This window comes from Protopterus annectens, chromosome 9.part0 (genome assembly GCF_019279795.1).
Source record: "Protopterus annectens isolate FY-2018-M chromosome 9.part0, PAN1.0, whole genome shotgun sequence".
Taxonomy (NCBI): Eukaryota; Metazoa; Chordata; order Ceratodontiformes; family Protopteridae; genus Protopterus; species Protopterus annectens.
The window spans coordinates 1,210,581,212-1,210,598,477 of NC_056743.1; the positions used below are offsets into that span (position 1 = coordinate 1,210,581,212).

Here is a 17,266-nt window from a genome sequence, read left to right on the forward strand (position 1 = left end):
ATACCACTGCTCTGGAACAGTCTCCCCATCCATGTAAAACAAAGCTCATCCCTGTCCATATTGAAGCTCAACTTGGATCTATGGATGGGAAACAGAAAATTTACCCCAGGACTGCCCACTGTACTACTAATGGGCAGAAGCAGTTCCTAAAGTTTTTATCCCATGCATGGGTCCCCTCAAATTATCTATGGTATGATCCCAGTTATTAACATTAGGAGTGATATATAATTATTGACCATGGGATGGGTAAGGTCAATCTAACACTAAATGGGTAGGTTAATTCGAGCACCAAAAAAGAAACTGGCTAGGCTTAAAATGGCCCACAGGGACAGCTAGCCTAGTACTTACCTATGAACCTATATAATACAGGTTGGTATACAGTGCTGGGTAAACATAATACAACTGACTGTAACCGTTTAATTATTCAGAGAGCGGTAAGGAGTGAGTTGTAAGGACTACACAAGGTTTGAGATAAAGCAGTAAAGGAGGAAGACAGAAGATTTTAAGTAGCTTTGTTAGAAGTAGAGTAACAAGAAAAAAGTAGTTCTGGATGAGAGGGAGACGAGATATGAAAGGGAATGTTAAGGATAAATTTTCAGAAAAGTAGGGATAGAAGTGCAATGGAAATAAAAAAGGCTAAGATTAAGAATGAAAGGCAGATTGTGTTTAAGGTGATGGAGGCCATTTATTTGGTAGATGGAGTTAGGGAGAACAGGACTGACCGGAGTGCGATTTTGTGAGATAAGGTGATTGAATGGTAGCTGTTTGGTGGAAAAATGATAAAAAAGTAGGTTAACCAGGGGGGAAAAGGAGGAGAGACAGCTATTGGCCCGATGATGTTTGATATGTATCTTAAAGGATTTAGGGTTAGTAGTTTATCAGAAATAAAGAAGTATTGAATTCCAGGCCTGAAAGCTTTGCTTTTTTAATTAAATTTATGCAGTACACTGTAAGGGAGTTTTTAACAGACATGGTAGTGAATGGGTAGGTAGGGTATAAGTTGGGAATTGCATTTGGAAGAGTTTGTTTGAGATGCCATAAATGTTCTTCTCAAACCAGTGTATTAAAACAGCAGTTAGAAGGAATTATTTGCACTCTGCATTGTGGTGTAACCAGATATTAAGAAGAGCCCTGTAAACATTTGAGGGAAGATTACAGTGGAAGACTTACAGTTGTGTGTGGATCAAATATAAGTAACCACAAGTAACAGTGCGGATGTCTTGGACACTGAAAATGGAGCCCAATGGTGTTACTGCCTACTGGGGGTGGGGGGTATGTTACTCAGCTCCTCACTGTCCTGGCCAACACTGTAAGATACTAGCACCAATATCTGGAGAAGTAGAACGTGCTCTTGTGAAAACAATCTATGAGACAGTAGGTGTTTGTATGGAAACGTTCTGCACGTTACTTTGCTATTTCTAAGTATTTATATAGGCAGGAACTATAAGAAGTAAGGCTGTTACATGTGTTATGCTATCAGGAAGAACATAGCAAGACCATTAGTTTGTTAGTTATGTGTCTCTGTCACATAAATCACTATTAGAGCTTACACAGATGTCTATTCATTATGTCTCTGTCACATAGAGCTTGCAGGGAGATGTTTGCATTTATTCACTACTTTTGATGTATTAGCAGTGTGTGTAGTAGCTCTGACTTGTATTATGTCTGGTATAGGACTGATTTCCATAATGACGGCTAATTCAGCTGAGTGTTTTATCTTAAAATCGTTCATAATGGCATGTTTAACTGAAAGCTGCAGTGGCCTTAATTCATCCACATTAGTACTGCAATTCTGCATCCAACTGCACTTAACATGACTAGGTTTGAGAGTTAGTTTATAAAATTATATGACTACTTTTAAATTAGATACATTTTAGGAATAGATGAGCTGCCACTGCTTTCAACTCTATGGTAAAGTTGAATGAAATCTCTGCAGGCACCCAGTTATTTGTGTTCGTGTTGTGTTTTTTTTATATTCTCATGGTAAGATTCTTTCCTCGTATGGTGCACAGACAAATAATAGTTTTATCAATAGCATTTTTAGGAATTTATGAGCTGTTTCTGCTTTCTCCTCTACTAAAGCTGAATGAAAGTACAGCAGCCTCGAGCTATTCGCATTCCCCGTAGAGTGGAATTTTTTTACATTTTCTGGGTTCGATTCTTTACTGGTATGGGTCTCAGACCAATAGTAGTTTTATCAAAGGGAAGTTATATATGGATTGGGTGGAAGTAACAACAAGTATAATTGTGGATCTCTCGCATGCTTCCTAAATCTAACTTTCAGGCAATGAGTCACAGCTGTTTGGGATCAAGATGCATCAAATACCCCTAGTCTTATGTGAATAGGCCCAGTTTGAGAGGAAGCTTGTGGTAATTGTCCCTGTCCATTTCGAAAAGAAAGGAGAATAACTGTTGCATAGGCCAGAAGAGAGTCATCACGACCTTTGGAGAGCCCCTTTGAATCTTCAGAGTGACCCTTGATGTTAGTGGAAAGAGTGGAAAAGCATACAGGACCACTCCTGTCCAAGAAAAAGAAAAATAATCTGTCCTCAAGATCTTCTTCCATGAAGTCCTGAAACAGAATTTTTCCAACTGATTGCTGTGGGTGGAAAAAAGATATATTTAAGGAGTCCCCACAGCTGGATCAATTCCTGGAAGACCCCAAATTAAATTTCCAGTCATAAGAGTCTATCCTGGTCCTACTCAGTCTGCCTGCCACACAGCTTTGCTCTGCTGGTATGTAAGATACCTGCTGAGTGAGATTGTGCTGAAAAGCTATGTCCCAGGCTACCATAGCTAGTCTGCAAGGGGAGTAAGATCTGTTATCCCCCCCCCCGTTTATGTACTGCACCAATGTGGTGTTTTCTATAAACACAGACAGATGTCCTGGGGAACATAGATGATTAATAGAGTTGAGAATATTTATAAGGCCAACATATTTTTTTTATGTTTCTGTGTTTTAGTCTGTCTTTTGTGCTCTAAAGCCACTGCTCCCCAAGTAAAGTCTGAGCCATCAGTTGTTACAAGACTGTGCCAGAGCTAGAAGAGAGAATAAGAGACCTGGATTCTGATAAATTTGGTCTCTCCACCAACAAATCTCTATTCTCAGAATCCCCAAAACTGGAATATAGAATATCAGGGAATGTTGAAGTTGGGACCATACAGATTTCAGGTACCATTGGATTTTACTTATGAGAAGTTATGAAAATCATAGAGGCCATATGATCCAGAATTCTGAGAAACTCCCTGATAGAGACAATAACCTGAGAGGGAAAAACTTAGGAAAAGATATAGATATAGATCTGCTTTTTCTTTTGGAAGAGAACAATTTAAACTGAGGTATTTGGGGACACCCCAGGAAAACAATCATGTGAAAAGGGGTTAAACAAGCCTTTTCTATGTTTTCTGGAACCCCAGTATGTGTAGGAGATCCTTTTCCCAAGTGAGAGGTTTCTGACACTTTGAAAAAGACTCTGCAAATAAGCAAGTCATGTAAATAAGGAAAAGTGTGAATAACTTACGGTCTATAATAAGCTATCACAGGAACCAGACACTTTGTAAATACCCTTGCAACAAGAGATAAACCAAAATGTAAAGAAGATAACTGATAGTGATCCAGACACAGAAAACCTTAAGAAACATCTGAAAATCTATAGCTATAGCTATAGCTATAGCAATGTGATTATATGCATCTTTTAAATCTAATGTCATCAGAAAAATCAAACTGAGGAGGGTTAACAATTTGAACTTGGGCACTATCACAAACAGGTTCAGAAAGAAAAGCTCTAGAACTGGTCAAAAAGAGACTTCTTTCTTTGGCATCAGAAACATTCTTGCATAAAACCCTTCTCTTAACTAAACTGCCAAAAGTTTGCTGGAAACTCCAAATAAGGGCTCGCATCACTGATGGTAAAATGATTTATTTAACGCTCACAAACTCATACGTTTTCGACACACTTCTTCTTCAGAATCAAACAATCAAATAAAAGAAAGGGCTAATATATACCCTATTCACTAATGATTTATCCAATAGAAACTGATACTTGATTAACACTTGTTCATTAAAGTCATAGAAACAAGCAAAGCTTGCTTAGATGTTAAAACCAATCCACAGATACATAGAAAAAATGATTGCCTACTTCTATAAAAAACACTTAAAATATTTAAAGTATTTAAAAACTTAACATTTTAATAAAATATAACTTGTAAAATAAGTATGTATAAAAAACATTCAATGACTCCTATTTCATTACTGGGGCACAAAATTCCCTAGTGTATTGTGTTGTACAATACTGCCATCTTGTGACAAATCTAAAAAACACATAAATGAATCATAGTTTGGCGGATCTCAATTTAAGTACAGATTTGATGGACAAAAAATCATTCAGACCTGGGGGCTTAGTGGATTCCAAAACAATCTGCCAAAATAATTCCCTATATTCTAATTTTGCCTCCCACATACCTCCTCTTATATCTCTGGGGACAGATTCCAAAACAGAAAAAGAAAATGTAGCCTGAGGACAAGTTGACATGTGTCTAAATAATATATTCTTAGTATTCCATGTTCTAACTCCATATAAATGCTCGTAAATACGACACTTTAATTTCCTCTCCGTCTTCCCTACGTAAAAGGAGGTACATTGGTTACATGTGGCAATATAAACTACCCCAAAACTATTACAATTGGAGAATTCACTACTTGTGATGCTTCTGTTTCTTGCTGCAACATATATGTGTTTTTTGTTAACAATGTAAGAACATTGTGAACAAAAACCACACTTGTAAGTACCAAAACTACGACCACCACGACCTTTAGAGGAGGAAGTACCAAACTCAAATAGTTGTTTGAAATTTAAGTCCCTTCGATAAATGAATTTTAAGGGGGGTTGTTGGTTTAATGCTAAATCAGTAATTTGAACAAACCTTCCCCATTCTCTCATAATAACTTCCTTAATCAGCCCTTGAGTCCCCTGAGTAGTCCAGGATATATGCCCTATCCCAATTATTGAGTGTGTAGTTATTTAAAATACTTGTAGTTGACAAGGGCATATCTTGCCCCAAAATAGGGGCAAATCTATCTTTTCTCCCTTGGATTACAACTTCTAAGACGTCATCCAATAACTTCTTTGGATATGCTCTATCAGTAAACATATTGAACACTTTACCACATTCAACTAAAAATTCATCGTCATTGGAAGTCATTCTGCTCCCCCTAACTAATTGCCCTTTAACTAAATTCCTCTTTTGAAAAAACGGAAGGGCACTTTTAAAATGTAGGTAGGAATTAGAGAAGGTGTTTTTATGATATATCTTTGAAGAAAACCCCTGATTAACCTTGGTTAGGGAGATGTCCAAATATGTCAATTCCTCTGAATTGAAATTAAAAGTAAAATCTAAAAAATGTGTGGTCCCTTTAATATAATTTAGAAATTCAAAAAATTTCTCTTTAGTATCGGTCCAAAACATACAAATATCATCTAAAAATCTTTTATATAAAGACCAACACTTAGAAAAAGGGCTGTGAATCACATACATTTTTCCCACCAGGTTAAAACAATATTAGCATAAGTGGGTACGCATTTGTCCCCCATAGCCACACCTTTGTTTTGCTTAAAAAATTCTCCCTGAAAAAACATGTAGTTGTTATTCAAAATAATTTCCATAAATAGAAGACAGTTCCTAAAATCATCTTGGGAGAACATACAACTATCCATCATGGACTGCTCCAGCCACTGTAACCCAATTTCATGTGGGGTGGAGCCAAACAGATCTACTATGTCTAGCGTAACAAAGATGAGATTGGGAGAAAATAAATGGGGTTTAACAAATCTCAAAAAATCCCATGAATCCTTTAGGACCGTGTCACCAGAATAGGAAAGCAATTTAAGTTTTTCGTCAACAAATTTAGCCAATGGGGTCAACAATCACTCTTAAAGGAGGATCAACCGAATCCTTGTGTACTTTGGGTATACCAAAGACAGAAGGAACACGTGGTTGTTTATTGAATTAAAAATTGAATTGTTCACTGTTAATAGAGCCTTCCAATAATAAATCATTAAGCAATAAAGATATTTTGCTGTTGGCAATATTAACCTCATTAATGAAAGACCTGGAATACTTAGAAATGTCCTGAAGTAAATAATTCATCTTAGATTCGTATAAAATACTATCCATAAGCACCGTCCCTCCCCCTTTGTCTGGTTGCATCACCCTAACACTTCTATCATGTTTCAAATCACTCAATAGTTTTTTTCAGTGCAGGAAAGACTGGGGTGAACGTAATGATTAGTAACAGTTTTTCTAATTTCCATCTCTAATAAGTTTTCCAAATTTTTTAATTGTGGATGTAAGGGGGGGTTGAAAGTGCTTTTCTTCTTAAGCGAGGATGCACCTGAAGATCCAACATCATAGTCATGAAATAATAACGACAAATTCTGTTTCCTCAAAAACAACTTTAAATCTATAACAGATCTGGATATATTTGCCTTCCTACTTGGAATAAATTTAAAACCTTTAGAAAATAGCTGAAAGTGATCAACTTGAACTTCAACATTACTATAGTTGAATATTTTATAGTTGATGAACTCCAAAACATTACCCTGACATATTATTTGGGAACTACAATCTACCTTCTCTTAACTAGGAAGAGGGAACAGTTCTATCACCCTGATCCTGCAGATACTGAATAATGGACAGAAAAGAGGAGAGCAAATCCCTCAAAAAGGAAGGAGAGACTCCCATTGCCATGTGTAACTCTGATGGATTAGCCAAAGAGAAAAACTGAGATTCAGACTTTCTGGAAGGATTAAGGGTTTGCTAGGGTGTGAAGGTAAGGGGAATATTAAAAATAATCACTCACACTTATTAGATCATCCTTTGATCTGGAAGGTTCTACTTTCTTTTTGGAACCTCCCTGCCACTGCTTTTTAAACATTTGCTTACCAGCAACTTGTCATGATTGTTTAATTTGCATTTTGAAAAAGGAGTATGGGTAACATTAAACCTTGGGCAAACGTGGAGAAAAATGGCTGAAAAATCTGAGTGATACTCTGGATCAGCTCACCTCTTCATCTCAGGTTTTAAGGATCTCTGCAGCAGCACATCCAAAAATTAGCTCTCAGACCAAGGCAGAATTAAAAGTTTCAGATTCGACATCTTCTGGAAGGTTTTGAGAATGCATCCAAGCAAACATCCTCGTGAAGGTACCAGTGGCAGCAACCCTGGAAGTGGCATCAGCAGCACCATATGCACATTTCAAACAGCGGGAAGCCACTTGAGACACAGACAGGAATTTCTCAAGAAACAGATCCACGTTTGCAAGTAAAAACACCCCTAGGGATGGATAAAACATTCTGGCTAGGCAAGGGTGTATTCTCTTCCCCCTCTCCCAGTACCTGCAAGAGTACCTTGCCCACTGAGGACACTCCAACAGCTGCAGACAACATTTGTACTCCCTGATTCGTGGTGGCTGGTGGTTGTAGGGACTACACCAGAGGGAGCCAATGAAAAATATGAAAAAGTAGAATAGCCTAAGGAACCAAAAATGGCAGCAGTAGATTTGTCCATCCATGGCTGAGGCACTTTAGCAGCCTGCTGTGTTGGCAAAGGCTGCTTAGTAATTTTCTTCTTTTTGTGGCTGGAAGAAGGAAGACATGAGGAATCGGTAAGTTATTGTATTATTAAGCTGAAAAAGATGCCTGATTTCTGGGGAAACCTGGCAACAGTGGTTGGAAAACAGGTAACTAGTAGAAAAAAAAACTTTTCCACCAAAAAGCACATTAAAAATCACTTTAAACACTTTCCCATCCCCTAAAAGTTGAATAATACAAGTACTTAAGTACTTTAAGTTAGTTAAACAACTTTTTCCCACAAAAAGTAAAAAGTAAAGCTCCTGAATAAAAGCTGCTAAAAGTCAGGTAACAGTCAATAAAAACATTTTTCCTTGCTTGAAATAATTATTTTCTCAGAAAATGTAGAGTTTCTGTCATAAAAATTAAATGTGAAAGGTATGTTCTCTTGACAGGCCCTGCAATTTTAAAGTACAATAGTATAATTAAAGGAGAACTCTGTCTTCTCCTACAGTTTAACTCAATCCTCAAGTTTCCTTTTCTCTTTACAATATGGTTCTGGTATTGTGTAGATACCAGAAATCTGCTTGTACTTCTTAAAACTTTTATTTCCTTGCACTGGAATCAAAGGACGGGAAAGCCCACCTACTTTGTTTTAAGCTCAACTTCTCACATACTTTGCAGAGGAATTCATCTCCACCTGCATGACATATCATAGACGCAGTTTAATCTGTAGTTTAACCTGTCAGGTACTGCTGTCAATCTTAAATGGGCAATTAATCCTGCTAATGTCACAAACACATCAGCTGATATAAAAAAAGAAAGCTGTCGAACTGCTTTTCACTGTTTTTATTGCAGAGAGGAGAACTTAACAACCCCTTTTATTGCAGAACAAAGCGATTAGCGGTTTAAAGGCAGTTGTCACCTCTTCTGACAAATTTACATAAGCAGCAACATCAGTATTGAAATGCTAAACTTCAAATGTTGGTTATTTGTAATAGTTTATAGGTTAAGATAAATCTTTGGTACTACATTTAAGTTATGTGACATTTAGAGCAAAGTCAGAAAATATTTTTTTTCTAAAGTATCAACATATTTATCATTTTCAAGCCTCCCCCCCCCCCCCACACACACACACACATACACACAGAGGACTGAAATGCAGAAAGAGAGAAGTGGCAACCCAGTCAACTAGGGGCACTGATAATTTTCATAAAAATGCTCTTTTATGCTTTTTTGTGACATGCACCCAGAGGGAGGTGCTTATCTGGCGCAGGCAGATCCACGGCAAGAGATTCCCATTGACTTTGAGTAATGAACATTTTGTAGTCTACAAAGGAAATGTGACCATTGATGGCAACCATAATATACAGGTGAATTCATTTTAACATAAATTTACTATCTTGCATTAAAAACATTAAGAAAAGGAAATCAAAAGTACTTAACTGTTTTTAAATGCATGTGCGCACACACACACACACACACACACACACACACACACACACACACACACACACACACACACACACACACACACATTCACATATAATATCTATCTATCTATCTATATATATATATATATATATATATATATATATATATATATGTGAATGTGTATCTGTGTGTGTGAGTGTGTGTAATATATATATATATATATATATATATATATATATAGATATATATATATATATATAGATATACATACACATATATACTCTATACACACACACACACACACACACACACACACATATATATATATATATATATATATATATATATATATATATATATAATATTATAATAAAACCACAAACTGTGAAGACTTAGAATTATAAAAAATAGAACTTCAATGGACTAAAGGAAAGGCACACTGATGCTGAACATATATTAAGCTTTTGTTCATTCTGAGGAAGCTCTTACATCTTAACAAGAACAAAAGCTTAATATCCATTCAGCGTCAGTGTGCCTTTCCTTTAGTCCATTGAAGTTCTATTTTATATATATATATATATATATATATATATATATATATATATATATATATATATATGTGTGTGTGTGTGTGTGTGTGTGTATGTATGTGTGTGTGTGTGTGTGTGTGTGTGTGTGTGTGTGTGTGTGTGTGTGCAGTATGGGTGCATACAATCTGTTATTTATAATAAACTTAACATAGCAGAGTTAAGCATTATTAATGTATACATTCTATTAAATATTGCTTAATGTTTTACTTATTCACTGTCACACCTTGGATATATGTTGCACATGCAATCTTTCTCAATGTTTTATGCCAGTATTTTGATTTGTATTGTTAAGTGTATTTATTAGTTGTTATTATCTTTGCCAGTGTAGTCTGAGTTGTGGCTGAAAAAGGTCCTGGGACCAGAGTACTTTCCTAGTTACCAATGTGTCAATATGAAATAGAAAAAAGGAGGGTGAACATTACAGAAATAATAAAGGAACTAGTAAAGCACATTTTAATTCTGCATCATGCATGAGAGAAAAAAACACCTTCCCACTGAAGGCATTGAGAAGTAGCAGACAGACTTAGTTTGAAGTCCTACTACTTGCTACCTTTAAATGTTCAGCAAGGATCATTTACTGCAGTGAGAGTTTACACACCTCAGCATGAGTGTGTGGGGAAAGGTCTTTCAATAGTTTTAGAACTGCAAAATAATCCCTTTACAAAAGCCTGCTATTTACCTACTTTCTTTTGCTGGAAGTAGCCAAGAGCTATTTATAGCATAGAACAAGCTCTAACAGACACATAAATGAGGCTTAGTCAGAGAAACATACAAGCAGCTCTGTTACAGAAGGTGTGTTTAGATGACAGTGCTTCATAGTCCTGCCATTCTATCCTAATGGCTTGAGAAAACACCACTTCCTTATGTCTAGCATGAATCATATAAAGAGGACTTTAAATGTATTCTGGGAAGAAGGAATGAAAGCAAGAAAACAAGATCCTGTTACCAAGAAAGACCCTCCGTCATCCGCCATTTTGAGGGAAACGCATTAAAATTGTAAAAGAAGCACTTGGAGGGATTTTGAGGCATTAAAATACCTCAGAAAACAAAGATATAATGTAAAAATGTTTTTTTTTTGTTCTAAGGTGGAGTTTTCCTTTAACCTTATCATAACAGTAGATGTTCGAATGATCACAGCTGCAGTAACCTAAGCTATATCATCTATACCCTGCATAGAAAATAGCCAACCAGCTTTCAAAGTTTCAGGGCACCTTCCATTCACCCAAACTGTTAGTCAGCTTGGGCTGAACTGACTAAAATACAGGTTTGGGCAGTAAGCCCATACAGAGCATTCATACCAACTGATAGAGGGAGGCTGAGCCCTGACAGGACATTACTAGGAACAACAACAGCAACAACAACAAAAAAATGTTCACACACTGGCTTAAAAAATCACCAAAAAAAACATGGAGGGGAGGGAGTGACTACTGCAGCAGTGATCATTTGAACATCTACTCTTATGGTAAGTTCACTTACACAACTGTACTATGTTCATCACATTGTTCACAGTTGCAGTAGACTTAAGCATATGGGATTACCCTAGCACATCTGGGAGGTGGAAGGGTAAGGATCCAGGATCCCTTGGAGAATGGTCCTAGAAAAGCCTGAACTAGACCTGGAGAATAAATCTAGCTTGTAGTGCTTTGTAAAAGTATGTACAGTGGACCAAGTTGCTGTTTCTAGAATACTTCTAGAGTCCAACCCTTTCTAAAAAGCCATAAATTAAGTCAAGGCCCTAGAAGAATGTGCTTTGAAACTCTCTGGAATAGTTTTGTTGTGGTGTGAATAACAAAAAGTAATAGCTTAAGACAACCTCTTGGAAATAGTCTGTTGTGACACAGAGTGTCCCTTATCTCACAAGAAATTAATAACTGATCACAAGTTCTGAAACATTTTGTTCTTTCAAGATAGTACCTATTGAGTGCCTTGATAAGGGCAAGCATCTCTTTTACATTTATGTGCTTCTGCCTGTATTTGTTGTCCCAGATACATTACACTTCTATTCCCCCTTTTCACTGCCCCCCAAGCAAAGTCTGAGGCGTGTGTGGTGACTGAGTGCTTTGCAGTAGGAGGGGAGTAGTGAAGACTTGGGTTAAGGAATATTTGATGTCTCCATCAAGTGATTTCTGTTCTCACAAATCCCAGAACTGAATCTGAAAAGATAATGGGTGTTGGTGCTGGGACCAAACAAACTTCTGATACCACTGTATCTTTCTCAAGTGTAGTCTTGCCGGAGGAATCATGAGAATCAGAGAAGCCATGTGACCCAGAATGCTCAGGTATTTCCTTGCAGTGACCAAAGGCTGGGTGGAACTCTCCTGAAACAGATCTAAATGTAGATATATTTCCCTTTAGAAGAAAAGCTATTTGTACTGAGGTATATAGCAGACACTCCTGAAGCACAATCCTGTGTGATGGAGTCAAAATGAGTGTTGAATTTTCTCTTAGAATCCTAGCCTGCATAGATCTCTCACCCAGTTGAGAGATTCCTGACACTTTAAAAAAGACTACAAAGATAAGCATGTCATCTACGGATGGAAACTAGTGGATACCCTGTACCTGCAAAGTTCTATAACTGGAGAGAGACATTTTGCCAACACTCTTGAATAAGTGGATAGCCCAAATGGTAAGACTGAGAACTGATAACATGATTCAGACACATACAACCATAAGAAACATCTATGTAGATGAATTGGAATGTTATGGTACACATCTTTTAAATCTAAGGTTACCAAAAAACTCAAATGAGAAGAAGGGATAACAGGGTGTGAAGTGAAAGCATTTTGAACTTGGGCACTGTCATATACTGGTTTAGGAAAGAAAGGTCCGTAACTTGTATACAGACATTTTCTTTCTTTGGCACCAAAAACATTCTTGAATAAAAACCTTTTCCCAGCTGGGAAGGAGGAACTGCTTCTATTACTGCCTGAGATAGCATGTGCTTTAGGACAAAAGAAAGCAGAGGGGTTTGGTCTAGTAGACGTGGAAGAATACCCTGGAATTGAGGGATTTCTTCCCACGACCATCTGTAACCCTGCTGAATTGGCCTCAGAACTCATTTGTCTGAAACAATCTGTTGCCAAAGACAGAAATAGAGATTCAGACTTTCTGGAATGGATAAGGGACTGACAGGGTGGGGGACAAACAATGTCCCTTATATAGTTATTTGGCCTTATTTGAAAGTCCTTTGTTCCGGGGCTTTCTGCTATCTTTTTTTGGAACATCCTTGTCATTGTTTTTCAAAGTCTGTTTACTAGCATTTTATTGAGACTGTTTATTTTATTTGCCAAAACTGGATGATGGAGGAGAAAATCCCTTGTAAAATTTGGAGAAGAGGGGATGAAAAATCTGAAAGATTCCCTTATTAGCTTACTCCCCCATCACATTCTTTTATAACCTCTACAGCAGGGGGTCTAAAAACTAAATTTCTATCCCAAGGAGAAATTAAAATCTATATTCTGGGAGGGTCAGAGAATGCAACCAGGCAAACCTTGTTAGGACAGTATCAGAGGCAACAGCCCTGGATATAGTATTTACACAGTCATAAACACAATGAGTAGTGACTTGAGAAATTAAAGAAACTAAAACACACACAGATAAAACATTCCTCATACTTTCACAATTAGTCAGAAAAAAATGTTAACATATCAGCCTGACAATTCAAAATTCTAAAAATGAAAGTTACAGAATCATCCACTTTTACCACAAACTTATCAATTCTTTTCCCATCCTTGTCCGATAGGAAGGATTACAATTAAGATATTTTTGGCAGCAGATGGATTAACTAAAGCTATAGCTGTTGAGTCAGGTCTGGGATGAGTGTAAAAAATTGGAAAGACTGAGGAACGTTGTACATTCTATCTGCTTTCCTAGCTGCAGCAGGCTGGCTATCAGAGAAACCACAGGCTGTGAGAAAGACATCCACCAATGCTGACACCACTGGGGGATGGGAGGAGTTTCGGGGAATTCCAGTTGCAACAGTTCATGGTATCTTCTAAGGGACTGAGAAACCTTAGTGTTCCCTCACTTAAAACAGACACATTTTGGAGATAGTTTCAGATAAATAAATTCAGATAACAAGCTCTATTGTGAGTTTGAATCAGAAACTGAGGAGAAAAACCTGTATCCGTGTCATCACATTCCTTTTCAGATTCAATTTCTTAAATCTCTTCAGGAATAGAGGAATACGTTTTACTTGTACAAGAAACCACCTGATAAGAAGGGTCAATAGCCTGTAAAAGACATTGAGACAGACTTAATAAACTACTCCTGCCCAATGATACTGGTGCAGGAGAAACTACATGTTTAGTTTTTTGTTTCTTTTTGACAGGAAAGTTGGGGCAAACAGGATTATTGGCAGCAATAGCTTCCCCAAGGGTGGCCACAAAATTCTGGGAAAGAAGGCAGCACCTTCCCTGCCCCCTTCTCCCCAAACTGACAAGAGTGGCTCTCCTTTTCCCACTGAAGGGACCCCCATAAGCTGCAGAGGATGTGGTTAATCCCCTGTCCATAGTGGCCATATGGACATTACCAGAGGATCCAGAGAAAAAAAGGAGTGGTGTGAGGAAACATGTTTTGCCACAGCAGAGTCATCCACTTGCAGATGAGGCAAATTGCTAGCCTGCTGTGGTGGCAAAAACTGTTTAGTTAACTTTTACTTTCTGTGACTGAAAGATAGGCTGAATATAGGTAGTTTGTTCCATGGTCAAGCGAAAATGGTGCTTCTTTCCCAGAGAAACTAAGTAGCACAAGCTGGTAGAATTTTAAAAGTAGTAAACGTATCTTTTTCTAGCAAAAACCCACTAGAAAACACTCTAATACACTTTACCAGTGCCAAAAAGTAATTTAAACACAGTTTCTCCACAAAACAAATGATTTTAGAATGTTTAAGTCAACTTTTAAACCGTCAGAAACAAAAATGTGCTCCTGTTTAAAAGCACAGTAAAGTTGTGTGACAGTCAATAAAAACACATATTCCTAGGTGAAAATATACTCTCCTAAACAGGAAAGTAATTTTAATCATTAAAAATAATATGTGAAAGCTTTTTTTCCTCAAGGGTAAATTATCTTCCCAGCAATGGAACAGCACAAGCCAATTGTTGATCCTTGAATGTCTGCAGAGGAGCGCTCTCTTGTGCGGTAAACTTTAGGCTGCTCAGCTTGTGCTGACTAATGGTTTGGCTATGTGGAAGGTGCCCTGAAGCTTTGTTAGCTGACCAGATGTTATACCTTATGCAGGAAATATCCCATATAGCTTAGGTTACTGCAGCAGTGATCAATATGATGAACATTAAAGTTACCCGACTGCAGCAGTGATCAATATAATGAACATTAAAGTTAGCTGATTGTCAATCCTCAAAAGGAGCTATCTTTGGCAGCAGAAAGCTCTCAAGGACTTGGTGTGAAACCACTCTTTTTATTCATCTCAGCTTGAGCTGACTATTGGTTTGGGTGAATGGAAGGTACCCTTAAGCTTTGGCAGCTGTCCGGCTGTTAAATCCTTACCAGGATATATGCAATATAGCAAAGGCTTTTCTAGCAGTAACCATAATGATGAACATCATCAGAATATGGTGAATAATAGTAATAAGTTCATAGGTAAGTGTGGTGGCAGTGTTGAGGAGGAGGAGGGAGGAGCTTGGCCCGGAGAAGAACAGGGCTTCTTCCTTGGTTCTGTCTCCTCGGGAACCATTCCTGGATTGTGGAGAGGAGATATACAGGAAAAAGGAAGGGGAGGAAATGGAAGGAAGAGGGTGTGGATGGAGAATGGTGGAAGTTACATGGTGGCCAGAAGCAGTGGGTGTTGTGTGTGGTGTGCAGTTTTGGTTGCAAGAGACTGAAGACAGACTGAGACTTGTGTGTAGACTGAACTACATTATGGCAAATGATGCGATACAAGGTGGTAGTTGACCTCAGTTGAGGAGCTTGCGGGAAATTGGAGTGGTTGCGGAGTTAACTGGAACTGGATGCCAATATTTTGTTTGGCAAATCCTCAGCTGCGAATTTGAAATGCATAACCCCCTCCCCACATGTTTTTTTGCAGGCGTTTTGCTTTAATTTCCTAACCTTTGGCATTAACTCTGCCAACGCATGATGTCAGAGGTCATTGAAGGAGGGACTAGAGGGTGTGATTTTGGATGGCGTGCTGGTCTGGGGGCGTTGCCGGGAGGAGCTGCATGCCCGACTTTCATGCTGAAGAGACTGGAGAAGAGAGGGGCCTGGAAGAGGCAGGCATACGCTGAGCGTGGAAATGTGACCTGTCGAGAACTCTTCTCTTGCCATCGGCCATGTCATCATCTCATTCTAGCATAAGAGGACCAAGAAGGCGTCCATCCGCAGATGAGAGCCCCCTGCTACAGATAGGAGAACTCAGGTTTTTCCTGGGCATGGTGAATCAGGTGGGAAAGTTCATCCCTCATTTTGGAGAGAGGGAGCTCTCTGAGAGACTTATTATCAAAGAAGACAGCTGGTACTGGGGTGGGGACCAGGAAAAGGCATTCAATGACTTAAAGATCGATCACCTCACCTCTTATTGAAATTGCCTGTGAGCACGAGGGCGAGGCTTCGTGGCACGAGTGAAGCAAGCCAGAGCCTGGAGAAGCTGTGGTGGCCTGGGCTCAGCCAATGATATTAAAACATCATTGGTTAGATAGGATGATGCGTGCATCCAGAGAAGGAACCATCCATCTGAGGATCCCAACTGAATGATCCTGACAGAGACCATGGCAGAGTGGGCAGATTATTAAAATTTGAACTTTGATTGAAAGGAAATGAAACCTTACTGCCTTTGCTTTTTTTTACTGATCGGATTTTTGAAAACAATTGAATCCCAGCAAATCCATGAGGTCATCACCCTCTTTCTGCGCCTTGGCATCCGGAGCATGGCATCTGTCTGTGTGGCCTCTAATTTTTGGCGGTTTTTTTTAGGACTTTGGTACTGGATTTACTGCTTCGAGCATGTCAAGCAGCTGGCAGCCCCAGGTTCCATAGGCAGAACAGCAGTTCGATGCGTGACTGACCTGCTGTGAAAAAGAAAGAAGATCATCATACGGCTCTTCTGGCGTACAGGGCGTACGCCACTGCAGAATCGGATATAGCTGGCTCTGGAACTGCTTGGGACGCGTGTGTTGGACTTCTTCTTCTCATTCACCCTTCGCAGTGGACCCCTGTGCTGCCCTGACTGAGAAGGCTTGGAGAGAGAGGGAGAGAGAGGAGGAGGTATAAGTGCGCAAAAAACAACAGTCGGGCAAGGGCAAGGCCACTGGGAGATGTGTTGACCAGGTGTGGGTGCGAGTGGACAGATATGAAGCACCCCAGGTACTCCGTAGATCAAAAAAAACACTCGAAAGGTCATTAGCGTGCCACAAAGGACCAAGGTGGTGAGAAAAGAAACCGTGTGGCATGATCCCTTGCCTATCATACCTGTGGTGAATCAACTCTGGTGTGTCAGGAAAGTGTGTTAAGCCCCTGCAAACCCGGGGTATTAGGTTAGCTGCCCTTTTGGGCTATTTTAAGTCTAGTCAATTTTCTTGGTGAGAATCAAACCCTGTACCTCTTGCTAGTGAGGTATCTTAACATTTATGCCAAACCCCAAGTTGATTTCATGCCTCTAAGGTTGATTAAGCACAAAGCTATTGAATCTGGCAGCCTGAAACTGAATTTGTCTCAATAAGG

General features: G+C 38.7%; 1 protein-coding gene across 2 annotated transcripts in view; it reads left to right on the forward strand.

Annotated features, from left to right (window-relative positions):
* The window catches only part of LOC122811943 (leupaxin-like), a 467,997-nt gene that overhangs the window by 359,947 nt on the left and 90,784 nt on the right, over nucleotides 1–17,266 (forward strand). The window lies entirely within an intron of this gene.